The sequence below is a fragment of the Suricata suricatta genome, chromosome 4 (assembly GCF_006229205.1).
Source record: "Suricata suricatta isolate VVHF042 chromosome 4, meerkat_22Aug2017_6uvM2_HiC, whole genome shotgun sequence".
Classification (NCBI taxonomy): Eukaryota; Metazoa; Chordata; class Mammalia; order Carnivora; family Herpestidae; genus Suricata; species Suricata suricatta.
Window position 1 is genome coordinate 119,333,026 of NC_043703.1, and position 27,658 is coordinate 119,360,683.

Here is a 27,658-nt window from a genome sequence, read left to right on the forward strand (position 1 = left end):
CAAGCGATAAAATCAGCACTTTTCATTTAAAAATTGGAGAGTTTTGTTTTTCCTGAGTAATCAGCAGCTCTGGGATCCCTGACCTTCCTTTCTTGCATGGCCACCATCAGATGGATGGACGTCTGTAGCCCCCTTTTTGTGGCTACATTCTTGAGTAGGCCACTGGCTTCATCACTGCCAGTTTTCTCCACTATGGCCTAATGCTAGATGTCATTTATGTTTGTGTTTGTTTGTCTTAACTTAGACCCAGTCCCATAAATCTTACAATCCTACAGACAGCATCAGGGTTTGCCATCTCACTTGGTGAATCTATGGAAGGAAACCAACTAAGGTTAAAGAAACAGGGGTCAGAATACTTCTTCTCCAAGGGATAGGACAACAAATAGAAGACATCATTATGAAGGCCAAGAACCTGAACCTGCAAGAACCTGTCCCACAGTCAACAAGTCATTGCCACGAATTGCTTGGCACTGTTAGAAACAAACTAGGGCTCTGCCCTCTGCTGACATATTGAATATTGCAAAATGCACCTCTTACCTGGTTACAGGATCTTGGCATTATTTAACCCAGCCAAATCTCACTTTCCACTTCCATAAAATGGAAACATTGCATTTGTTTCATAAGCTTACTTGAGTGTTTAAAAAGTTAATACATGTCAACTGCTTAAAATGAGGTTTGCCAGGGCATCCCCTCATTAAATGTTATCTATTGTTATTTTCCCTATAATTATTTTGATAACCCACTCACTCATTTCTTTAAATAATCATCATGCCAATTATATTCTCGACTGACTCAAATAAATGTATAATTTACTCATGCATATCTAGGTCAATCAGACCATGAAAAGTTAGACAATATTAAATATCAGAGCAAATGTTAGCATAATTAATATCAGTATTAAATATCTCATATTTCATATTAGACCAAAGTGGAAAACATTAAGTGTTAGAGCAATGGTTTTGAATCCTGGACGGTATCGTTTCCCATGGAACATTTGGTGATGTGCGTAGCTGTCTCTATTATCAAGACTGCTGTGTATGCTGTTGTCATTTAGTGGATTGAAAATAAGGATGCTGTTATGGAACGTTCTTCAGTGCACAGGACAGTCCCCTGCAACAAAGAATGGCTGGTCCAAAATATCAGTATTGAGAAGTCCTGCACTTCAGGTATTTACTAACATAAGCGAAAGAATTACTATCATGAAAGTAAGAAAAAAGATAATCAGACAAGGAGGGTACGCCAAGAGAGAAGACCAATAATCACAGAATTGTTTCTATTTGCACCAGATGCTTGTCAAAGAAGGTTTCACTATCAGATGAATTAAGTGCTTTTCACTGAACTACAGAAGTTTGACTTTCAAAAGGAAGCTTTTAGGATCAGGATAAATCTATCATCTTGATGTCCAGGACTAAGCCGTTGAAGCCAAAATAAATGAATTCCCCCAGTGGATCACTAGCCATGTGTGTGAGTCTGTCCCTAAAATTAATACATGTAATGTCATGGCTTGAAGCTACTTCCCATACCTTTTCTCTGGGCTAGATAATACACCAAACTTTTAAAGGTCCCTAGACATCTATAAAACCAGTTTTTGTGTAAGGCTGTCATCTGTTAGCATTAACTATTTACATAAAGACTAAATTGATTATCAAATCTGCAATCTGAGCACCTGGATAAAGACTTCCGTTTTTTTCTCCCCACTTTTTGTCTCACCTTGTCAAATAGGAAGGTAAAATCAGTGATTGTTTTCTTGACAGTGGAAGGAAGTATCTATAAAAATCAACCATCCATTTCCCTCCAGTATGCTACTGTTTTTAGATGTAATTGTTTCTTGGGTCTTATGCTTTTATTTCCAACTTTTCTTCAAGGACCTGCAGTAATTTATATGAGGCCTTTAAAAAGGTATTTTAGCTGTTGGTGGGAGGTAGGTTATGTTTGTAGACATTCTTAACCCTTGACCAGAAAGAAGAGAAACCAATGAAAGAAAAGCAACAGCCCTCACAATCTGGGGGTAGGAGGAATACAAATAATCACACTCCTTCTTTGTAATTTGTTTTAATGTTTATTTTTGAAAGAGAGAGAGAGAGTGTGCATGAGTGGGGGAGGGGCAGAGAAAGAGGGAGACCCGGAATCCGAAGCAGGCTCCAGGCTCTGTGTTGCCAGCACAAAACCCGATGCAGGGCTCAAACCAATGAGCCACAAGATCTTGACCTGAGCTGAAGTTGGAAGCTCCATCCGCTGGGTCACCCTACCCTAGAGAGAATCACACTCTTATAAGTGATCACTTATGTGCATTTAACTTATCTAATAAGTCACAAAGTTTCCTCCTGTCTTCTACTTCGTAATTTTTTTTACTGAACTGAAAGAAGCCATATGCTACCATGTTTTATAATGATAACTGTGCTCAGAATCTACACAATGGATTCTATTCTAACATTTTTATAAGCATTGTATTTACTTCCTTATAATAGGGAATTGTGTGTATGTACGTGTTTGGGTGCATATATGTGTAAATATTCTAGTGAGAGGTTCTATTAATTTTCTATTTTAATTATTTTCTTACAATAAGGATGCTGACACAGGTATTTAAAATGAAAGTGAAAAATGTACTTGATGTATAAAGTTTAGCCTCATTGATTTTCCTCAGGGCATATACAATAGAATAGCTTTCCATTTGAATTCACCAACCTAACAAAGTTTCAGGCCTCATTCAGTAATTTTTGAAAAGAAGCCAGGAATCCCAGGATAGAAGGTAAAAAAAAAAAAAAAAAAGAAAAAGGAATATTTCACTATTACAGTTTAATAGAAACAGAAAGCTTGTTTTGAGACATATGAAGTGTCCTTGATGGTTACATTTAGAACCTCACTAGTTCAAAGAAATCATAACTAGAAGACAAAGTACAAATTTATCATTAAAATGGAATTCATATACTGCAGAAATGCGGTTACAGGAAATTTTACTTTCATTTGTATATTTCCATGACTGATCACTATAAATGCTTAAATGCAAATAAGATATTCATATTTAAAAATGAAAAATAAATGAACAAGATTTAATAGTTCAATAAGACAGCAAAGCAGGGATAATGAATGAGAAAAAAAAGAGCGGAATTAAGCTTCAACAGGAAGCTTAGTGGGCCAAAGTATTTAAAAATCAATATATATCATCAAGAACCAATGATAATAGATCTGTGGAAATGGATAAGAGAAAGACAATCATGGCATATGACTTTCAATATAAATAATGCACTTTAAGTTTGCTTTGTGTTTTCTGTAGATTTATCTCAGGCCTAAAATGATTGCTTACAGCTGACAGCTTGCTAGTCTCCTAGTGATTTCAATAATTATCTCTATTGAGTTAGGGTATTGATCTGTAGCTGCTAGCCATTTCAAAATTCTCCTTTTATCCCGCAAGAGGTAATAGAATTAATGAGTCTCTTTGCCAAACATAGCAGGAACACTGGGTACACAATTAGGTCACAATATGAAACTGAAAAAACATAAATGAAAATTAAATGGAAATTTTGAGCTAAAATAAATTAATGTAACATAATTGTTTCTGTTTAATTTATTTGTTAAGTACAGACATGACATGAAAACAATAGCCAAAGAAAATCGAACAAATTAACTAGTGCACCTTCAAACTATCCTGCATTAATATTAGTGGGAAACGTTTAGTTCAAATACAAAATATTTTGAATTAGAAATTTACTTAGTGATACATTTTAATTCTTCTATGGCAGCTATTGTATGTTAAGGTTCATAGTTTCAACTTTTGAGTCACCATGCCTGAAATGGAATCGGGCTTTGCTCACTTTCTAGCTATGAGACTTTCTCTAGTTTCCTTGTCTGTGGAAAGGGACTTGGATAGCATCAATGTCAGGAGGTTCTTCCGAAGTCAGTAGGAGGGCCGCTATGGGAAAGGTGGACATTGGGAACGAATGCCTACATAAATTCTCTAAGTTCTCATCCAAATGAGAATACATGGTTAGAAGCCACACGGAATGGTTCCAGGTGAACACTTGAAAACTTGGTTGAAAAAATACATTGCTCATTGTTTAAAATTACAAGTGATTAGAATTTGAATATTCCAATCACAGATTTTGAAACACTTCTCTTTCAGAGGCATTCACTTCCATTTTGCAAATCATTAGGCAAACCAGAGGATACAGACCACCTGATCAATGAGAGCGATGTTAGACGAATATTTTTTCACATAAAAATTGTATTTCTATGCTTTGCTAGGCAATTTGCTTTTTTTATAAGACTTTATCAAAGATATATTATAATAAAATGACTAAAATTTACACAGGGTAAATGAAGTAAACATGGCTAAACAGTTTAAGTAGGTACTATTCAGAGAAAAATTCCCAAACTAGATCTCATTAATTTGACATTCCTGATTAGTGCCAATATTATTACAATCTTTGCCTAAGTACACTCACTTACACTTAGAGAGAGCTATACACTTAGTTTGAAGAATCATTTGTAAGAGTAGAGAGGTTACCACTGGCTGACCACTATTTGTAAAAGTAGAAACAATCAGACTGCTATTTCTTTAGTTTGAATAATTGCTGTTTTTAAAAGTAAAACAGGCATCAGTGACTAGAAAGATTGCAAAATCGGTGACTGAAAAAATTCATCTTTGACCAATTTATCATTTTAACAAGTTTGTTTTTGACTTATTCATATGCAACCTTTCCCCCCAATTTGTCAGCAACTATATCACCTGATTTCTATACATTAGCAATGGAAGAGCTGCATTTATTCTTGCTCCAATGGCAAGGCTGGGCCAAAACCAGAAGCCCTGAAATGGCTGGCTCCCAACAAAGGACCAGTGCTGGCACAAAGGAAGACATTGATTCCACCAGCCTTGAACTTGACAGTCACAAGAAAGAAATGACCCAGCCCAGAGGAGATCTACATGCCATGACCTCCTTCTGTTCTCCTTCTCCTGCACTACCTTCCGTTAGCTGCTGGAAAACTGAGGAAGTAAAATAAAGCCAAACAACATTTAACTTGTTCCTTTTCTCTGTGATGGGGCCTGAGATCCCCAAAGAAGAACATTCCCAATGGTCGTTGGAAACCAGCTGTGCTCTTTTTTCTGGGCACATACCTCATTATTTGTAAAACCAAGCTGAGAAAGTTAGGAAAACCAGCCAAAGCATTTGAAAAGATGTCTTCCTGTGAAATCAAATTGCTTTATGAAATGAGGTTTTAAAAAAAAATCTCTAATTTATATTTTACACTAGATTCAAATTATAGCACCTTTATACACCAAGAACTAGTAGCAATGAAATGATCATGATCCAGTATCAAGGACATCTATAATAATAATACTAACAAATTTAAAATACAAACTAGGTGGGGCACCAGGGTGGCTCAGTCGGTTAAGCCTCTGACTCTTGATTTCAGCTCAGGTCAGGCATGATTTGTCTTCCTCTCTCTCTGCCTCTCCTCCATTCACATTCTCTCTGTCTCTCTCAAAATAAAAAGTACATTAAAATAAATAAATGCATTAAAAATAAAAATACAAACTTTGTAGTAGAGAACAAATTCACTATAACAGAAAACAGAGTGAATGATTTAAACAAAAGCTCGAGATCAATAGAAAAGTATAAAAGGAGTGAAGAACAGATAAAAACATTAAAAAAGACTCTCATTGAGAATACGCATAAAATGAGACTACAGTAAATATGAAAAAGATTTCACATTACGAGTACAAGGCTAAGTTGTATATACTTGAGTATATTATTGGCTAAGCTTTTGAATCTAAGAGAAAAAAAATATCAGATTCTCCTTCCCCCAAAAAATCATTGTCTATTTTGGAGGAAAAATTCTGTTTGTTCCCTCCACACTCTAATAAATAAAGACAAGGACCAACATATACAAAGACTTGGAAGATAATTATTGTAGTATAACAGCTGTTTACGCAGCAAAACTATAGTTCTTATTGTATGGAGTTTGTCAAACTATAGCCTGTGTACATAATTGAGCCACTATTGTTTTAATAAATAAAGTTTTGTTGCAACATAGTCACATCCTTTGATTTACATTTACTACAATGGCAGAGGAATTGCACCAGGGACTGTGTGGTCTGCAAAGTCAAATATTTACCATCTGGTTTTTTACAGAAAATCTTTTCCAAACCTTGAAACAAAATTTGCTAGCCCCTGATCAAAACAAAGAAACAAACCAAACCAAACCAAAACAAAAAACAATTCTGAAAGATTAGCACACATTTATGTTTCCCATAATGGATATTACATAAAATAAATTTTGGAATATAATCTGCAAAATATGGGATCAGAGTAAGGTACAAATAACTGTAATGTTATTATGAAACCTGTGCATGTGTAAATTTTTGAAGAACAGGGGTGGCTGACAGTATCACATACACTTACTGTTGAAAGCAGTTGAGATAATGTGTGTAGAAATGCTTTGAAACCTGGAAGAAGCTAAACAAATTAATTGAGTTATCATTAGCCACAAGAAGACCATTAATTAGAGGAATAACTAGTTCACAGTGGAGTAATGTATAATTTAGTTGTTAAATCATAGTGTGACAGTGGTTAATTTTACCTTTCCTTACTATTAAATCATGAATTTTAGTCTGGCTGTTTTGATTTCAAGAGACTTGGAGCCAACCAAGCTAGTCCAGTCGTTCTCAACCTGATTGCACATTAGAGTCACCTGGGGAGCTTTCCAACAAACTATTAGTACCCTTCCCACACCCCAGACCCATTAAATCAGGATCTCCTGATAATGTTCAAAAACCCTCTAGATGCTTCTAATGTGCAACCAGGTTCGAGCAGTAGGAACACTTCAATCAATCAATCAATCAATACAACCTATATTTAGAGTAGATATAGAGGGAGGTCAATGTCATGGGGAGCTAAGAATGAGATTCATACTGGTTCAAGGATTCATAGAAACCGGCTCTGGAAGAAAGTTTCCACAAGAGTGTACATGCACATAAATGTGACTCAGTCCTATCTCCCATGTCAGCTTTCCAAAGCCTGCTACCAACCGGTTTCTGTAGGTTTCTGTTTCTCCATAAATTTTTCAACAATGGTTTCCATTTTTTCACAGGCCCCTGGCATCAATTCCTCCCTATGGTGACTTTTCACAATAACATTTTTTTTTATTTTCCCATCTCTAATTCCTTCAGTTTACTTACTAAAAATAACCAATGAAAAATCTCAAGGAAACATACTCTATTTGGCCCTGTTCATATTTCATGGCAAATGGTAGGTCATAGATGAGAGGTTTTTAGTTACTGGGCATTGTTTTTAATTGCCTTTGGTCATGTAACAAGTGTTTCTGGCTAATGGGAAATAAGTAAAAAAGTGCTAGGGTCAGCCAACAGGTACATGAAAAGGTGCTCAACATCACTAACCATCAGGGAATATAAATCAAAACCACAATGAGATATCACCTCAATCCTGTTAGAACGGCTATTGTCAAAAAGACAAGAAACAACAGGTGTACACACACACTCACAAATATATACATACACACACACAATGGAATATTATTCAGCCTAAAAAATGGAAATCATGCCATTTGCAGCAAAAATGAGGGCATTTGCTCAGTGAAATAAGTCAGACAGAGAAAGATAAACATAAATATGATCTCACCTGTAGATGCTAAAATAAAACAAAACAAAAACCAAACTCATAGATGCAGAGAACAGATTAATGGTTGCCAGAGGTAGGAGTGAGGGTAGTGGAAATGTGTCAAGTGAGTCAAAAGTTATAAGCTTCCAGTTACAAAATAAACAAGTCCTGGTAATTTAGTATACAACATAGTGACTATAGTTAATAATACTGTATTTTGTATTTTAAAGTCACTAAGAGAGTAAATTTTTTTTTTTTTGAGAGATAGAGTGCGAGCAGGGGAGGTTCAGAGAGAGAGGGAGACACAGAATCTGAAGCAGGCTCCAGGCTCTGAGCTGTCAGCACAGACCTCAATACAGGGCTCGAACCCACGAACCATGAGATCGTGACCTGAGCCAAAGCTGGATGCTTAACCGACTGAGCCAACCAGGTGCCCCTGAGAGTAAATCTTCATAGTCTTTAGCATGCACACACACACACACACACACACACACACACACACACACACACAAATGTAATTATGTGTGGTGATGGGTATTTGAATCGTTATGTTATACACCTGAAATTAATGTTATAACTCAGTTATATCTCAAGAAAATAAAAGGTCTAGGACTAGAGTGAAGCCAGTTAACGTTAGCTATACCTCGTGCCTACCACAACAATGTCGGTGGTGAGTGAGCTTTCCTTAGGGGACAGAAGAATAGGAGACACAGGGCCATTACATCATCAGTAGTGCATGAATCTTCAGTATCCTAGGTAGTTTCAATCCTTCTCTCCCCCTTTTTCTCTCATCTGTCTTTCCTTACTTCTTTTCTGCTTCCTTCTTTCCTCATTCTGTATTTTCTTTCCCCTACTTTTATACCTTCTTCCTCTTCCATTTATTCTTTTGCTCTCTCTAAACAACACTCTGTAATAATCTTTACATTTGTTATTTATAATTTTTCAATGTTTATTTTTGAGAGAGAGCAAGGGAGTGAGCAGGGAAGACACAGAATCCGAAGAAGGCTAATAGCACATAGCCCGACACAGGGCTCAAACTCATGGACCACAAGATCATGACCTAAGCCAATGTCAGATGCTTAACTGACTCAGCCAACCAGATGCCCCAAATTTATATTTCTAATACATTTCAAGTGGAATTAGAATATTTATTTTTATTGAAGAAAACACACATTAATATAAGAAGAAAGTTTAAATAGCTAAAATGTACTAGACTTAATAAAAATTACTGTAAAAACTAGTTGTTTTTGTTTATCCACATTAGACATATGACACAAAGTTGTGTAGATAATTATTTTAGGTAGCATTTTTGTATCAACTTAATATACATAATATTGCATAGTTCCTTTGAACCTTATTTAAGTCATGGTTTTTACTACTTGATTTTTTTTCACTGAATGCCTATAAATATTGAGGAATGAAACCTTTCTGATTCAGTTGAAATAACCATTTTTCTAAGCAACTTTTGTAAATTTCTTCATTACTTAGGCCAGTCAAAAAGTTGTCCTTGTGAAAACAAAAATCCTTTTCTTCTCCCACTAAACTTTGTCATTCCTTTTTTTTTTTTTAATCTGCTAAACTTGGCAATGCTTTTCCAGATCTGTAGCTAAATTTATTCTCTTATACATAGTCATTTAGCATACTTGAGTCACGGGAACTAGACTATCATCCTAAAACAATGTACTTCAAAATAAATATATTGTGTTTGTCTCAATTTTTTATTTCCTGACAAATGTCCTGGGATTTGGAAGACCATTTGTCTTGTAGTAATAAACCATTATCTTGTCACAGTGGATAATTCCTTCTGTAGAGTTGTCTAAATATTCCCAAGTCTTTTTCTTTACTTTACTTTTTTTTTTCACTTGGGTAGCTTTGGCACTTTGATATTAAAATGAAGTAGCAAGAAACTAAACATAATGGCTCATGTTTTGGCCTAGAATCAACACAAGCTCTGCAAGCGAGGTGCCAGTTCCTCCTCAATCATTTGGAACACATTCCATATGCCTGACCAGAATAATTCCTTTAGAATCAAGTCACTGGCAAGAGGCTCAATCATGTTGTTCCCTTTTCAAATGCGTTGCATGGGATTTCTTAAACCTGAACAATATTCTTCTTATTTATGGGCATGGTCTATAGTAAGCGATACACCCACACAGGACAGCAGCACAGCAGGCAATCACAAGGGGAAATGCCTTTTTGCCCAGTGATCTGTATCTGTCCCCTGTTTGGAGAAATGAAAGATAAAGCACATGATATTTTGCTCATACCTTAAAGTCACTTTTATATTAAATTTATCGTTTTCTGCCTCATATAGTTATGTTATACTCCAGATTATACATCCAATTCTTCCCAAGAACCCCTGACTTGATATCTCCAATTGATTGTCAACCAGACATCTCAAAGAATAATACAAGTCAAAATAAACCTCTTTGTTTTGTTTGGTCATTTTGAGAGGCAAGGTAAAGTAACAGCCAAGAGCAGAGGTTGGTATGCTCTGGCCCATAGGCCCAATATGGCCCTCTGTGTAGAACACTTGAGCTAAGCGTGTTTTCTACAAATAAATATTTGCAATCAATATGATGATAGGGAACACTGGACTCAGTTTATCTGAATTACATCTTGGTTTGATCAGATGACCTAAAACCAGTCATGCAGTCTCTTGATGTCTGAACTTCTTCATGCTTACAGAAAAAAGCCTATGAAGGCATATGACTAAATATTAATTATAGTTTCTTATGGAAATTTAGTGATGACTTTTTTCTCTTTTTTCTGTATGATTTTTTGGGGGAGAGGCACTGCCAAAAGTTTCTGTGGTAAAGATGTAATTCTTTTAAAACCTAAAGATACTACTGAAATTATTAAGCATTAAATGAGTTTACAGATTAAATGTCCTTAAAGAACATGGATTAACATCTTGGGAGTGTGATTTAGGTAAACATGTCTTTGGAATTTTTAAAAAGATTACTTTAAGGAAAAGTACCTATATATGTTATTTATAGCAAAGATGATGCAAATCTTTTGGGAAGATCATTCATGGAAACATATGATTATAGTAGATAATTTAATACTTATTTTAAATTAATGGCAAAATAAAGAAAGTCCTATGTTCAGGAAAGAGAATATTGTATATATGGTATATACATCATTATAAATGCTAAATAGTTCTAGATCTGGACTTTGTAATTCAAATCTGGCTTCTGCCATTTAACAGCTCTTATCTTGGATAACTGCAATTTATCTAAGTTTCAGTTTCCTTCCCTCACCCCCCCCCAAATTAGGGAAAATACAGTATTTTCTTAATAGGGGTGTTTTGAAACCTAAGTAAGATAATTCATGGAGAGATTTTAGGCCAATACTTGACACATTATTATTTAATTATCAATGTTTAGTAAATTATATAAATTTATTGTATGTACACACATAGAATGTGTCTCTGCTTTCCAATATAAGTGCAAAATAGTAGCAAAAAATAAAAATACATCATTGAGGAGCAAACAATAATTTACTAGAATATTATAAGAAGCATTATCATGTGGAGTCAAAACTATCAACTCAAGTCCTAGTTTTGCACTTCCTTAATTTATAACTTTGGAGATTCCATTAGATTTCTCTTATCTTAATTTCTTAAAATCTATAAAATGAATGCATGTTAGAGAGAGAAAGAGAGCATGAGAGCATGCGCATGAGTGGGGAGGACAGAGGGAGAGAGGGAGTCAGAGAATCTTAAGCAGGCTCTATACTCAGCATGAAGCCTAATGCAGGGCTCTGTCATGACTGGGAGATCAAGACCTGAGCTGAAATCAAGAGTCTGGTGCTTAATGATGGAGCCACGCAGGTGCCCCTAGTTGTTCTTCTTCTATCACAATGTCATAGTGAGAAGCAAATTAGAAAATGCAATATCCTTTAGATTATAAATAGTAGTTACAATTTTAATTATCATGATTATACTTGGCAAATCTTAAAAGTGAGTTCATATTGCTAATGTCAATAATACAAATGTTAAGTCCAGCATTTTAAGGTTGCCCTCCCATGTTCTTTAATTTACTCTGGTCTACTAGTATCTAAGAAAAGTGGTCTTCAAAATCAAAATAATAAACCTGTTGAGATTATGAAAGACAACACATTAATTGCTTTTTCATTTAATGTTATGCAGAAGCTTTCAGGGTGAGATCAATTCTGCTTTAGGCTGGTCTACTGCATCAGTCTGAGGGTTTATGACAAACATTCTAATCCCTCCAGGAAGAGTTCAGCATGGGGACCAGATGGGCATGATTAATCCTGCTTTGTTTATAGCACTGCTAATTCTCAGATTAGTATAAAATATTATGTTCTTTTATATATCAAACCAACTCCCTAACATGATTTCCCATTATCTACCATTCTAATGATCTTCCACACAACTCCTATCCATTAAATTCTATGAAACCATGATTCATTAGTGTGAACAATCATGAATTAATTGAACTACCTTTGTCCTCTCTTTATACATATCCAAACTAGTCACTCTGTGTTATCATCATTGCCTGATAAATAAATTGAACCTGAGTAGACTTTCAAAGTCATCTACACAGTACTTAAGAGTTGATGGCTATTAATGAGCCAATTAAACAAAATATTTTATGCAAGATCCCTGAGCATATGTAAAGCACAGAGACCTTATAAAGCATGGTAAATGAAAATAGCTAATGTTCCATGATATGTCTATAAAACATGAGTGAGGGTAGCAGCGAGGCAAGAGAGGGTCCAATACATTTGTGTCATTGGTCAGTTTTGGCTTGAACTACCCTTGGAGAAGACCTACTTATTTTTTTCCCCGCATAACATTGTTCATGTTTACACTGTTGGCCATACTTCCAATATGGTAAACTCCTGTATGCATTAGGCAGTAATTCCAAGATCTAAACAAAATGGAAATGTTCGCATTTGAGTATTTTATTTTCTAAATTAGATTAAGCAAAAAGCACATGACAAGTAGAAAAGTAGATGAGAATTTTTCCATTTAAAATACCTGAGACCTACAGAGATCTATAGATCTGCAGAGAAGTGATAAAACTCAAGATTTGAAGAAACTAATACTTGTGACTTAATGCAATCACTTTGGAGATAACTAATCATTTTAATCAGTTTTAAACTGATTGAGTAACCTGATCTGGCAATTATTACAAGCATTCCACCTCAACAAAACACTATCTGGAAAATGACCTGGCTCTTCAGCTTTCTCAATGTGTATAGTTAATATGCTCGTATTTCAAAAACCAGGGGTGGGGACAGGAGTCAGACTGTAATTCACTTATTCTCTTTTCACTCTCCTTTATCTTTCTTTCACTTTTTCTGTCTTTCCTTCTTTCCCCAACAGAGATAAGTCTTGGATTTTTCATGATGTCTTGTTGCCTCCAATAACGTGTTGCTGGGGCAGGTGGCTTACAGATCTCCAAAGCTTAATCACTCTTTAGCACTCCATGATGTTGGCACAAGATATGATATTCTGCAACACAGATGTAAGAGGGTAGAGGTGGGCCTTAATTGTTGGTGTGAATTTTTAGGGCTCTGACATTCTGGTAATTTTTCTTCTGTGTTTAGTTCCTCTTGTCCCTTTTATGGTAGCATAACCTGCTGGTCATCATTGTGTTCACAATTTAAATCACAGTAAGATCTCCAAAGACTTGTTATACATCTGTTGAGTTCATTCTATTTAGAACAATGTAATGGTGCCTCTCTAGCCTTGTGTGTTTGCTAACTGTGAGGCCATTATGTCATATGCTTCTACATTTCTACCAAATTAAATGTACAATTACTGTTCTGGGAAGGAAAAATATAAAACAAGAAAACAGTGCCTTATTTCTTTTATAATTGTTTTGTCAACAGAAGATCTGTGTATATTTTCTTCCAAATTATACTTTCTTCTCCAAAAGTCTTTAGAGGATACAATTAAACATAAAGGGCAAATGTCATTCAAGTTCAAAATCAAAGGAACCTACTTTATATTATCCTGAAGTATAATAACATTAAAAACTGTCCATTATTTTTGGTAAAAATTAAATTGAACGGAGTTTGGGAAAACTCTATTTCAATTACTGACCATAATGTCAGATGCTTTATTTATTTGTTTGTTTTGTTTGTTTGTTTTTCAAGTAGGTTCCATGCCAGTGTGGAGCCCAAGGTGGGGCTTGAACTCATGACCCTGAGATCAAGACCTAAGCTGAGATCAAGAATCAGATGCTTAACCACTGAGTCACCTTGATGCTCAACAAATGCTTATTATACAATAAACTAAAAATTCTGGACTTATAACATGTTTAATGCTTCCTCTTTGTGTTCTCCCCAATTCAGTCAACTCAATTCTATAGTTACTGGAAATCTAGCAGATGTCCCTAACATATAGATTATTGATAGCCTAGATTAATTTTCTGCAGGAGACTAAAGCTATTTGGAGAAATATATTTTAAAGTAAGAGTGACAGGGAACATTAAGGTGTGTGTGTGTGTGTATGCGTGTGTGCACACATGTGTGTGCGCACATGTGTGTGTATGTGCATACATGTGCATATGTACAGCATGGCTTTTAAGGGATATTATAAGTTGTTCCTTGCTTTCTTTAATGTACTCGCGAAATGTGGAAATGTAATTCAAAAGAAATACATTAGGAAAACAGTTGACATTTTTATCTCAAAATTGATTCAACTTTGGTTAAAAAATTAAAAAAAAAACATTTGGGGAATTCTAATTTTATCCAGCAAGTACTCCCACCCCAGAAAATACTGCATAAGCTTAAGAAAGTGGTAACTAATATAATGTGTTCCAACAGTATGATTATGTATTATTTAAAATAGGCCTTCAGTGGGCAACCTCATAATTGCCCCACTTGCTGCAGTATATAAAGTAGAAATAAAGCATTCAGGACTACAGAAAAAGCTATGAAAGGGCATCCTTTTAAAAAAAATGTACTTATTTATTTTGAGAGAGAAAGAGAGAGTATGAGTCGGGGAGAGGGAGAGAGGGAGGGAAAGAGAGAGAAGCCCAAACAGGCTCTGTGCTGTCAGCATGGAGTCTGACTCGGGGCTCAATCCCATGAACCATGAGATCATGACCTGAGTTGAAATTAAGAGTCAGAGGCTTAACCAACTAAGCCACCAGGCACTCCCAAGAAGGGGTGTCTTAATAATTTAAAAGTAGATTTGAACTTTTAGGTAAATTGTGACAGGAGACATACATCTAAATCCTTTGAAAGGCACCTGCCAAAAATAATTTCAGAGAGCAAAGTCAGCCACATTTTTCAGGCCACTGATGTGCATACTTTAGAGCAAACCATGTTCAAACTTCGTTGCGCTTGGTCACTAGAGCCAGCAGCGTATTGTTCAGCACATTTCTCCCACAAGATGAATGGCATCTTAGATTTGCTTGATGCTTTTTCTTCATAATTCTGTAAGGAGTATATGCACATAAAATTTCTAGCACTTGGGGGACAAAATTTGTCATAGATAGAGGGAACTTTTGAATATTGTATCTGGGCTGTGCTTTCTTGGTACTTCCCCCTGCCTTTTCAGACTGGCAGATTTAACCCACTCTTGTAGAACCTAAGATATCACCTACATTCAGAAGCCATGTAAGCACAAAGAGTTTCAAGATATTCTATGGTCTGATAAAACTTTATAATTAATGTTGATTAATGTGATAACACACATTGCACTGTATTGTGGTTCATTCAACACATATTGACTTAACACCTGCAATAATAATTTATAATGTTCATATTTATTGAAAAACTCTGTGTTCATTATTACAGTGGGGAATTTTAAGCATTGTTTCCTTTAATTCTCATCAAAATCCTTTCAAGTATTATTATTCCCATTCAAACAGAAACTTAACTATTATTTACCAACTACAAATTAGGGGGCAGAACTGATTTCTGCACAAATCTGCTGGCAATAGAGCCATAAATTTTTCCCCATCTTTTTATTAGTTCCTAGTGATAGAACCAGAAGTTACAGAGATAAGACACAGTCTTTGCCTCCAGAGAACTCACATGATAATAATGGACATTAGCTATGAAGACTATATTTAAAATACCTTGTCCAATTACCATGTGTCCTGCTCTTTGTTGGCCTTTTTCTAAAATTGGGTTTTACAATATTCAGCATCTCATCTCTCCCATAGAGGATACTAACTGCACATTTGTTGAATGAGTGAATAAATACTACTATATGCTACTAAATCACATTTTGTAACAACATAGTCTGACAGAATAACATTTTGGATTACATGAAATGAAACTGCATATAATACTGGGAAAAGCCTGGGGCTTTGATTCCGGGGAAGCATACTTGGTAGAAAGAAGGGGGCCGGGAGGGGGGTGTAACACAGCAACGAAGCATTTGGCTAAAATTCAGTGAATTTCTGGCCCAAAGCCAAGAGCCTCTGTTAATCTTATCATTTGATTCTCTTCCCATTTGATAACAGAACAGAATTTATTCTCAACTCACCTATCAACCATTTGCATGGTTGACACAAACCCTGAGCCTCAACGTATATCAGTAATAAGAAACATGAGGCCAGCTTTATGCGTTTTATGTAAGTTAAATATAAGTAGAAAATACTAACTATAACTCCAGGCACATAATTAGTGCTTCATAAATGTTTGTTTAAGTGAAATGAGATCTAATATAATAGATCCTTCCTATACAGTCTGACAGTTTCTACAAAGTAAATCCTGGGTAATAAAAGATACCGCTTTTCAAAGCCAAAGAAAACGGAGCTTTCTCTCTTGGATTTCACAATGCAAATAGTAACAACGTGCATTAGTGAAAGGCAGAACAGCACCCTGTGTAAGAGCTCAGATGCTGCATTAAATTGCTTTTTTCAAACCCTGACTCTACCAATTACTATTTTGTAACCTTCAATATGTTACTTAAATTTTTATATGTCTCAGTTCCTCCATCTATAAAAGCAGGTTAATAGTGTAGCACTGGACCTGCCAGGTCTATTGTGTTAAATGAATAAAACAAGGCAAAGGCTTAGAACAGTACTGGCATGTAGTTAACACCTTAAAAACAGGAGCCTAATGGGCATCATATTCGTGAGGACAGCCACTTGTAGCCATAGATTTATGTTCTAAAGTTCAAGTTCTCTTACTTGATTCATTTTAAAGTTCAAGCTGCAACAAGAGTCACTAAGTCACAAAGGAAGTATATTAATGGATGGGAATCAGGAGCTTAACGTGAATGCTTGGCAGTTACCCTTTATTGGAACATTTACTGTGATTAAATACTGACATGAAAAAAAAAATGGAAGCCTCTTCTTGTCATGTAGGAACTTGATATGCAGACAAATACACAAGTAAATACAAAAGGAATATATGGAATATTAAAATAATACGAGACCAGGCGCCTGGGTGGCTCAGTGGGTTAAGGGTCGGCTTCCAGCTTCGGCTCAGGTCACGATCTCACGGCTGGTGGGTTCGAGCCCCGCATCAGGCTCTGTGCTGACAGCTCAGAGCCTGGAGCCTGTCTTCAGATTCTGTGTCTCCCTCCCTCTCTGACCCTCCCCTGCTCATGCTGTCTCTCTCCCTCTCTAAAATAAATAAAAACAGTAAAAAAAATTTTTTTAAATAATACGAGACCAATTAAGATTGGCACTATGTGAAAAAAAGAATTAAATAATGCGATATTAGGTTGCATCAAGAGGAATTACTAAGGGTTTACTTGTAACAGTGTGCATGTATATAACGTCCATTATAATGTGCTCACAGAAAATGGAGGCTGAAGTCCAGCCTGTGATCTGATCTACTCACAAGCCCCCCTTCCCTGAGTTCTCCTGAGGAGAGTGCCAAATTCCAAATTTACTCAAAGGCAACCCATTGGCATGATAGTGGGTGGGCTGCTGAAGTTGCTGGGCCATTTGATAACTATGTTCAACTTTTTGAGGACCTGCCAAACCCTTTCCCACATTGGCTGCCCCACTGGGAATTCCCACCAGCAATGAATGAGAGTTCCAATTTCTCTGCATCCCCGCACAGTCAATACCTAAAATTTTCCCTTTTTTTTATTCTAGCCATCATAGTGAGTGTGACGTGGTGTTTCTTTGTGGTCTTAATTTGCACTTCTCTAATAATTAATGATGTTAAAACATATTTTCATGTGGTTTTTGGCCATGTGTAGGTTTTCTTTGGATAAATGTCTATTTGAATCCTTTGTCCATTTTTCATTTGGATTGCTTGTCTTTTCTATTATTGCATTATAATACAACCTGGATAGTATATGTCTCAAATATGTGTTTCCATTATAATTATAATTTAGTATTAATAGGACTAGAAACATGTACCATTCTGGGTGCTTCTCACCACCTACTGCAACACAATGTTGGACAATAAGCAGTGAAGGTCTGTCAGGAGATAATCTGAATTTAACACCATTTTTTCCTAAATCTTATTAATGAGATAGGAAGAAGAAAACAATAGAGAATATATAAATCTCTCATAAAGCTTAAGAAAAAATCCTGAAAATGAGGGGAATTTTTAAAAGATAAAAAGCAGGTAAGAAAGGATGGAAGTTGGAAAGTGCTGAGGCGCCTCACTGTTCACTGAGGAAAGAACAGGATTAGAAAAAAAGTACCCCTAGATGCTAAAGCCTGGAAGTAAAATAAGCCAAAATAAGCAAACAACTTCTGATTAAGATTATTGGAACCAACAAAAAAGGACTTCAATGTAGGTGATGGGGCAGTGAGGTGAGAAGTATGTACCAATAGAACTCCCTGAAGTTTTAAAGCATCTCTTAAAGATCAGATGAAATACTGTAGAAAAAAGTCAATGAATTAAATGACTATTCATTGCTGATGTGTAGAAATACAACTGATTTTTGTATCTTGATCTTATATTCCACAAACTTGATGAATTATCTATCTATCAATCTATCTTTTTTTTTTTACACCTAAGAGAGAGTGGGGTGGGTGGGTGAAGTGGGTGGCTATATATATTCTTTAGGGTTTTCTCTATATAAAATTATATTACCTGAAATAGATAGTCTTACTTCTTCCATTCCACACTGGATCCCGTTCATTTTATTTTCTTTCCTGATTGCCTTAACTAGAACTTCCAGTACAAATTAGAAGTGGGAAAAGCAGACATTCTTGTTTTCTTCTGATCTTAGGGAAAAAGCCCCAGTATGATATTAGCTGTTTGCTTTTTGTAAATGTATTTTATCAGGTTGTTGAATGTTTATGAATAAAACTTATTTATGAATAAAAGAGAGGTATTTGATTTTGTCAAATAGTTTTATGCTTTTATTGTGATGACTGTATGGTTTTTGTCCTGTAGACAATTAATGTGGCATACTATGTTGATTAAATTTTAATTTGTTGAACAAGCCTTGTGATTCTGGAATAAATCACACTTGATCATACTATATGAAATTTTTTAAAATATTGCTGGATTTGGTTGGCTAGTAATTTGCTGGTGACTTTTGCATCTGACAGATGTTGGTGAGTTGTTTTTTATTTTATGTGTTTGTTTATGTCTTTGTCAGGTTTTGGTAATACTGGTCTCATAGAATGAGTTAAAAAGTATTCCTTCTTTTATTTTTTTGGAAGAGTTTGAGAAGTATTGGTGTTAATTGTTTTACAAATATTTGGTAGAATTCACTGGTGTAACCATCTGGTTCTGGGCTTTTTATTATGGAAAGTCTGATATCAAACTCAATCTCTTCATTTGTTATAAGTCCATTTGGATTTTCTGTTACTTCATGGGAGTGGTTTTGGTAGCTTGTATCTTTCAAGAGATTGGTACATTTCACTAGGATGCCTGATTTCTTGATGCCTTATTTCTCTAAGGTTGTAATGATATCCTCTTCTTCCCTGTCTGATTTTCATATATTGAGTCTTCTCTCTCTTTTTTCCTTTTTTCTTGGTTAATCTAGCTAAAGATCTGTGAATCTGGGTGATCTTTTCAAAGAACCAACTATTAGTGTTGAGGATTTCGCTATTATTTTCCTATTATCATTTCTTTTTCTCTTTCTTTTTCTTTCTTTTCTTCTGTTTTGCTCTAATCTATATCAGGTCTTTCTTACTATTTACTTTGTGTTTTACTTACTACTCTTTCTCTAATTTCCTAAGGTGATAAATTAGGTTATTGATTTGAGATCTTTCTTCCTTTTTAATGTAGGAATTTACAGCTATACATTTCCTTCTGAAAAATGATTTTGCTACATAATTTTGTCTGTTTATTTTTCATTTTTATAAATTTCAAAGTATTTTCTAAATTTACTTGCAGTCTCCTCTGATCAATTGTTAATTAGTAGTTTGCACTTAATTTTCAGATACTTGTGAGTTTTCCAAATTTCTTTATGCTATTTATTCCTAATTTCATTACATTGTGGTACCAGAACATATTTTGTATGGTTTCAATCTTTTAAAATTTTTTGAGCCTTGTGTCATATTGTTTATCCTGAAATAGACATGTCCATTGAAGAATATGTATTTTGCTATTGTTGGGTGAAGTATTCTATAAACATATTTTAGGTCTAGTTGGTTTATAGTATTTGTCAAGTTTTCTATTTTGTTGATCTTCTATCTAGATGCTCTCTTACTTGTTGAAAGTGGTCTAGTAAAGACTCCAACTGTAATTAATTGTTTATTTCTCACATCAGTCTGTTTGCCTTAGACATTTTGAGGGGTGGCTAGGTGAACATGGTTTTACAGCTACTATGTATGTCTTGTTGCCACTGGTTGAAGCTGTTGTTGCTTAGTGACTTTTCTGCACTAACTCTGCAGTCTTTTATATTTTTTAAATTATTATTATTATTATTATTATTTTGGTCAGAAGTGGCTATTATTGTTTCTAAGTGGGTTAGTTGGCTAAGAGTAGAGATTTTCTTTCTTTTATTTTTACTCAATTTTTTTAATGATTTCAGGAAGAGAATTTAGTGATCCATCACTTAACATACAATGCTCAGTGCTGCTCCCAACAAGCATCCTCCTTAATGCCCCTCGCCCATTTAGCCCATCCCCTCACCCAACACCCCAGCCCCACAACCCTTAGTTTGTTCTCTGTTTCTCTTAAGTGTGAGAAAGATTTTCTTAAATACCTACAACCAATGAACTTCCCAGTCTTTGCCAACGGTCTCTATGTGCTTGTTGGGGGTTGCCTTTAATTATCACCCAGGGGTGCCTGGGTGGCTCAGCTGGTTGAGCATGTGACTCTTAATTTCAGCTCATTTCATGATCTCATGGTTAGTGAGATCGAGCCCCGTGTTGGACTCTGCACAGACAACACAGAACCTGGTTGGAATTCTCCTTCTCCCTCTCTCTCTGCCCCTCCTTCCCTGATGCTCACTCTCTGTCTCAAAATGAATAAATAAACTTAATTAAAAAAAAATCATCCAAGGGTGCCTGGGTGGCTCAGTCAGTTAATCCTCTAACTTCAGCTCAGGTCATGATCTCATGGCTTGTGAGTTTGAACCCCACTTCAGCCTCTATGCTTACAGCTCAGAGCCTGGAGCCTGCTTCAGATTCTGTGTCCCTCTCTCACTCTGCCCCTCACCCACTCATGCTCTCTCTCTCTCTCTCTCTCTCTCTCTCAAGAATAAATAAAACATTAAAAAAAAGAAAAAAAATTTAAAACTATCACCCAGCAAGTTCACAGCTCTCAGTTTTCACTTCCTTTGCTTAACCGACTGAGCCACCCAGGCACCCCATCTTTCACTTCCTGGTTGTACAGACCCTCATACTTAGTGGGCAGTGAGAGCTTAGGGCCTTCTTAAATCTTTCCTGAACATGTTCACAGTCCTACACATATGGCTGTTTTCTAGATTTCCAGGAATATGTACTAGCTTTTCACAGCTTTTTGGTATTCTCTGCTTTGTCTCAACCATGCACCAACAGTTGCAAAGTTTAAAACAATGCCTGTAAAAGTTTTTAGACACATCCTTCGGGAAAAGCTTTTAGCCTTGGCAAGCTGGAATGAGGGCATATAAAACAATCTTTTTGAGTAGAGACTCTGAGGTAACCAACAGACAGTTCAGGCAACAACAATTCCTAGGGCATGAGGTTTTGAAAAACCTAATGTTCCTTTCTGCTCCCTCCAGTTCCTGGAACACATGCTTCTTTATTTTATCATGACTACTGCTGAGCTCGAGAACATGCCACGGGACCAGGGCATGATAAAACACCACAAAACTCACTGTAATTACTAACAATCTGACTTTTTTTCTTGAATAAATGCTCCATGAGTTTTTGCAAACCTTTGGTTAATTTCAAGAGTCTTAAAAACATTGCTTTGAAAACACAAAAGAAAACAAAACAAAAACACTGCTTTGAATAATTTTCATTGAGTTTTTGAGTTGATTTTATAAAGGGACATTTTCAGAGGTCCTTACACTGCCATTTTCACCGATGTCACTCTAAATAGAGTATTTTAAGATAAAATGTCTAAACTACATATTAAAAATATCCAATCTATTATATAAAAGAAATTAAAATAAAACTATTAACTTATCCCCCAAATTTTGGTTTTTATTTATTTATTTTACTCTTTTTACTATTTAAAAATATACACAACTACATCTTTAAAAATATTAGTAAAAATAAACTTTTAAATAACACTTTTAATATGCAATGTTTATATTCCTCCATATCTAGTAGGTTTAATTCTATCCAGAGCCTAAGGATTACTTTCTGTGCATGCCTAATATTATATTCTCCTTACTTACTCTAGAGGTAACATTTACCATAGGATAAGTGTACATTGGTAAATGCAGGAGCATAAAGAATATTTCACAAAATGTCTTGAGGAGATCTATACCTTCAAGACCAAATACAAACCATCAATATCTTAACAAATGATATAAAAATGACATATACAATCCCACTGTGACCTTTAGAACCTACATAATAATGATATAACCTGAGCTTTGACTTTCTCGTGATCAGAATGCTCCAATAAAAATCTCTCAAACGTACAGTATTACTGATATATTTGTATATTGCAATGGTTTTCTAGGAATGCTTATTAAATATTTTTCTATGTTATTTTAATATAATTCAATGAAAGTTGAAAATTCATTAATGATATACAGATTTCTAGTATGACAAATATTCATTTAAGTATTATTCCCAAACCTAAATATTAAATATAATGAAGTTTACTATATTTCTCCTGAAGTCCCCTCAAGACAAGGAATATGACAAATATAGAATCAGTTATCACTATGGCTCTAATAATGGCAGGAAAGAAGCAGAGATTTATTCCTACAACCTGACTTACGCCTGAATAAGACTTTGTTCAAAGTCTCAAGTTCCAACCATATAAAAATTATAGGCAGGTAAAATAAATCCAAAGGTAGTTTTTTATGACATTTATAACTATTTACTGAAGATTTTTTTCCCATTCACAAGAAAAAATGCTATAGACTTTCACAGAGTTTAAGAATGCCATACAGTATTTGTTGCTGACCAAAAAAAAAAACAAAAACAAAAAACAAAAAACAAAAAACAAAAAAAAACCAAAAACAACTTCAAACAGGTTCTAAAATCTAATGTTTATAATAAAAAGTAGAAGCTGCGGTCTAAACTGTGTGTCAGTTTTGCTTATACTATATCCCAGCAGCACTGGGTTGGTTGGTGGTTCAGAGTATGAGAACTAACAAGCATTTGAAATTACAACTTGGTAGGACTTCACATCACTGAACTATACAATTGCTTTTTATACTCTTCCTCACCCCTCAGAAATTATCACTTCATTGTGCCTTCTCTAGAAAACTCAGAGTTGCAAAAATGTTATTAAAGATTCCAATCTATTTCATACCATCAATTAAAAAGCATTGGATTGGGAACTGATGGCTCCTGTCCATATTTATAACAATAGAAAAAATTTAAATCAACTAATTACAGTACAAACTATTTTTTAAATTATAGGTTAATCTTTTCTAAATAAGAGGTGTTTAGCCGAATATCCAGCTGACTCACATTGCCATAGTTATAAAACATTTATAACCATTTACTGAAGGCTTTTTCCCATTCAGCAAGTTTTTCATCATAATTGAGGCATTATTTCCCTGAAAACAATGATGGCCTAAGCATATTCGTATATTTGATTTCAAAATAAATGAATTGAAAGATTTGGGTCATATGATTTTTAAGAGTCAAAAATCCCATGTAGCTTACCAAGGACTGCTTTACCAACCCTTTCTGTAATCTCCAAAGTTTATATGATTTTCTCAGTTATCCTGCTACTTGTGTTTGTTAGGTCATCATAGATTTCAGAATGTGATAATTTGTTAACACAGAAACAATCACCACTGACCTGCACTAAGGATTCTAGAGGAGGGCAAAAACAAGGAGTCACAAATATTCTGTTTTAAATTTCATTATGTATCGATTTTTTATAATGAATACGTTCATTATAAATATAGAACTTAAATATAAATTTAATATGTGCAACATAAGTATGATTTATTACTGAACAGTTTATAATACAGAAAATCATAAAGAAACAGGAATGTTATCCTTAAGCAGACCATACAGGTCCTTGCCACCTGAAGTTTGGTGCTTAGAATAGCAGCCTCAGTATCTTCTGGGAAATTGTTAGACATGCATATCAGTCTACATCCCGGACTAGTGAAATCACAATTTGTTTTTAAACAAGATCCCCAGGTGATTCAGAGCACATTATGGTTTGCAAAACACTGACATAGAACCAACCACTCGTGAAATTTTGGCAGGCTTCTCAGCGGTTTCCTCACCTTTACAAATTCATATGATTTATTAAACTATGTTATAAATATTTTCTTATGGCATTAATAATCAATTTTATTTTCTATTTTTATTATTAAATATGGCATAGTTATTATAAAAATATTTAGCATAATAAGTCATAAATTGAAAACTATCCAACTCTTCTCACCTAGTGTAAAATTTGGGTGCACAGTCTTCTAATCATAAAAATTTATTAATACATTGTTATATATTATACATAGAATATAGAATTATACAGAACGTAAATTCGTGTAACATATTCATTTTATTGGCACATTCCTTGAATCATGTGCCTCATTACTATGCTATATTATTCTATGGTCATTCCATGAACATGTTTCCAATATTATGATCTACAGTCATTAGCATTTCTTAATATTTCCTTAAGATTGAAACCGAGTGTATGAATATCAGTCTTTTCATAGAAAACATGAGCCATTACTGATTTTTAATATTGATTTCCTTTTCTCATTGATCCTCAAATATATTATGAAAACTGGGTTTGAAGGAATAAATGAGTAGTATTGTGGGAAATATACTGATTCTAGTTTCTTGTTATAAAGGAAAACTCTGATTTTTTAAAATATATCACTTGCCTCTTTCTGCCTATATTTGTATACATTTTTTATTTTTATCATAATTAAAAATTAGCCATGGTTATATATGTGACCTAAGCAAAGATTTTTTTTCTAGAAATCTGATAAACCATATTCATTTTGTATGTTCTTGTCTTTTTGTTCAGCTGAGAGCATTTTATTTAATATAGAAGACTTTATCATTCATATTTATGAGAAATATATTCTTAACTAGCTCCACATTATTTTTCTTACGAATAACTTACCATGTACATGTAAGTACTTTTCTTCTTCATAACAAAAACCTTTACAAAACCTTTGCCCTTCATACCAATGGTTCAATATTGTATCTATTTTATCTTTCATTCTCTTCAATGCAATTTTAAATGTTCTTTTTTCTTTCAGTTTTAAATGTTCTAATGAATGTTTTAGTTGACCCAATCTCTTCTTCATCTCTTTTAATTTTATCCTGTTGTCTTATCATCCCAACATTTATATTGTATTCCAAAATAGATGATCCATTTCTAACAAACCTTCCTTAACGTTGTTGGTGTGTTATTTGCTTTTGTTCATATGAGCTGTATCCCCGGGCTTGGTTCAAATTTGTAGCTGGAAAGTAGTCCCTTGACTACTTCCTGCTGTTGAAATCAACTTTATCATGTGAGGATTAGCAGTAATAAAATGGTATACTCTCTTTCCCTACTGCGTGGAATTACAGAAACTCAAGCCTAAATATTCTTCATTCCTGGATTTTTTATTTCTGTTTTTAAGCCTAGAGTACTTCATTTCTGGTGATTGAATTTCCAAGATTGCACTTTCCTGAATTTGTCCTTCTCAGTTGATATCTATGTGTCTACTTACCTACCTACCTATCCATCCATCCATCCATCCATCCATCCATCCATCCATCCATCCTTCTGTCCACTTATATGGATGGATGGATTTTAGATCTATAGATTACATCATCAACTGAAAGTGGAAAAGGTAGTCCTGATTTGGAACAGAGGGAAGGACTATCTGAAAAACTAGCCCTAAACATTAGAATGACAGCACATCAATTGGTATAGATATGGACTTTCTAATCTAAGAGGTAGAACAGCTGAGAAAAGATTTTCCTATAATTTCTAGTTAGCACTGCAAAGATAAACCAGCATTCGTGTTAATCAAATAAATTCCATCAAGTTATGGCTTAAAGTAAAACCAAATACACCAGCAGATGCCTGACTGAAGTATGACTTTTTTTTCAGAACTTAATGAGATTTTGCTGTTTTCTACATTTTAGAAAAATGTAGAAAACACTTCACTTTCAGTGAAAGTGTGGGTAACAACAACTTACCCAAACTGCTAACCAGTTGTCAGTTTAATACAGAAATTATCTCTGGGTCATGGAAGCCAGATCAACATTCTTGCATCAAAATTAAATATTTATTTTATTATATTGTGTTACCATTAGTGATGCTTTCCTACAGAGTGGACGTAGGTGAGATGCCCTGCCAATATATGGTAAATCTGAAGTTGAGACAGGCTAACATAAAGTATCGATAGTATATCCTTCCGAAACTTTACCAGACTAAGATCTGAAAGAAAAGTGTTTGAAAGAAAAGTTAGGCTTAATCACAAATAAGCTGGATTCTCTGTACTTAGACATGACAAGGACATCAGCAGTTAAATCGTTTTAAATTTCTTCAAAGTAAATACAGCCTTGGGCTTATATTTAGTTTTTATTCCACAAAAATTTGTGACATATTTCACAGTGACTAGGAGGGTATGGCAAAGGTGGCAATAACACTAAATACTACTTAAAATACATTTATTATCTTGTCATAAAAATAAGTTGGTATATATTATTCTCTCACAATGCAAATTGGATTCAAATGTGATAATAAGAGTCACAATTTAAAACTAATTTTCAACTTTGTTTTAAATGGAGAGGGATGAGACGTTAAAGCGGTTTCTCACGGGGTCATTCGAAAGTCTTATTCAGATTACTTTCTAAGAATGGTTCTCATGTATTTCAGAACTTCTTCTAGCACTATGTAGATCAGTGAGGCTTCTGACATTTACATAATGCAAAAAGGCATTTTCATTCCTCAAAGAGAAAGATGCTACAGCTGGGGGAAACATTAATTAAAAGCACATCTAACATAAACGCCTTGTCACTGACATACAATACTTAACCAGAGCTCACACTGTCCTTGGAAGATAGAAAAATTCCTGCAGTGTTTGGGGCTTAATTTGAGAAGTGAACTACTCTAATTTGTAGTGGTACATATTATGTACAGGCTACAATGTATTTGTATATTTTAAATACTTTAAAGAATATTTCACTAAATGAATCCCTAATGGAATGTAATTTAATTCACTAGTTGAAAAATGGGATAACAGTTTCAGCCCCCGTCACTCTCCTAATGCTTGAAGTGCAGCTGGAGAATAAAACAAGCAGAGCATAAAGAACAGATATTATAGTAACAACTGTCATGATAATGAGAAGGATACACTGTAGTGTTTCTTGCTTATTTAAAACAAATGAGCATGAACATCTTTTTGTTTCTTGGGGGAACAGTATTAATTCTTTTTGCTACATTGAAATGAAGCATGGGTAATGTCATTGAACGTGTGTCTAAATGACCTTAAAATATTACATTAGTAGAAATGATAGGGTGAAAGACACAAATGAACATAATGTTTATATTATCCATATTTGCTAGTTTTAAGTTGTATGATTTTG

The 27,658-nt window shown here is 34.6% G+C and overlaps 1 protein-coding gene across 2 annotated transcripts in view; it reads right to left on the reverse strand.

Annotated features, from left to right (window-relative positions):
* LRRTM4 (leucine rich repeat transmembrane neuronal 4) overlaps positions 1-27,658 on the reverse strand; it is a 672,677-nt gene that overhangs the window by 279,712 nt on the left and 365,307 nt on the right. The gene's annotated exons all lie outside the window — the stretch shown is intronic.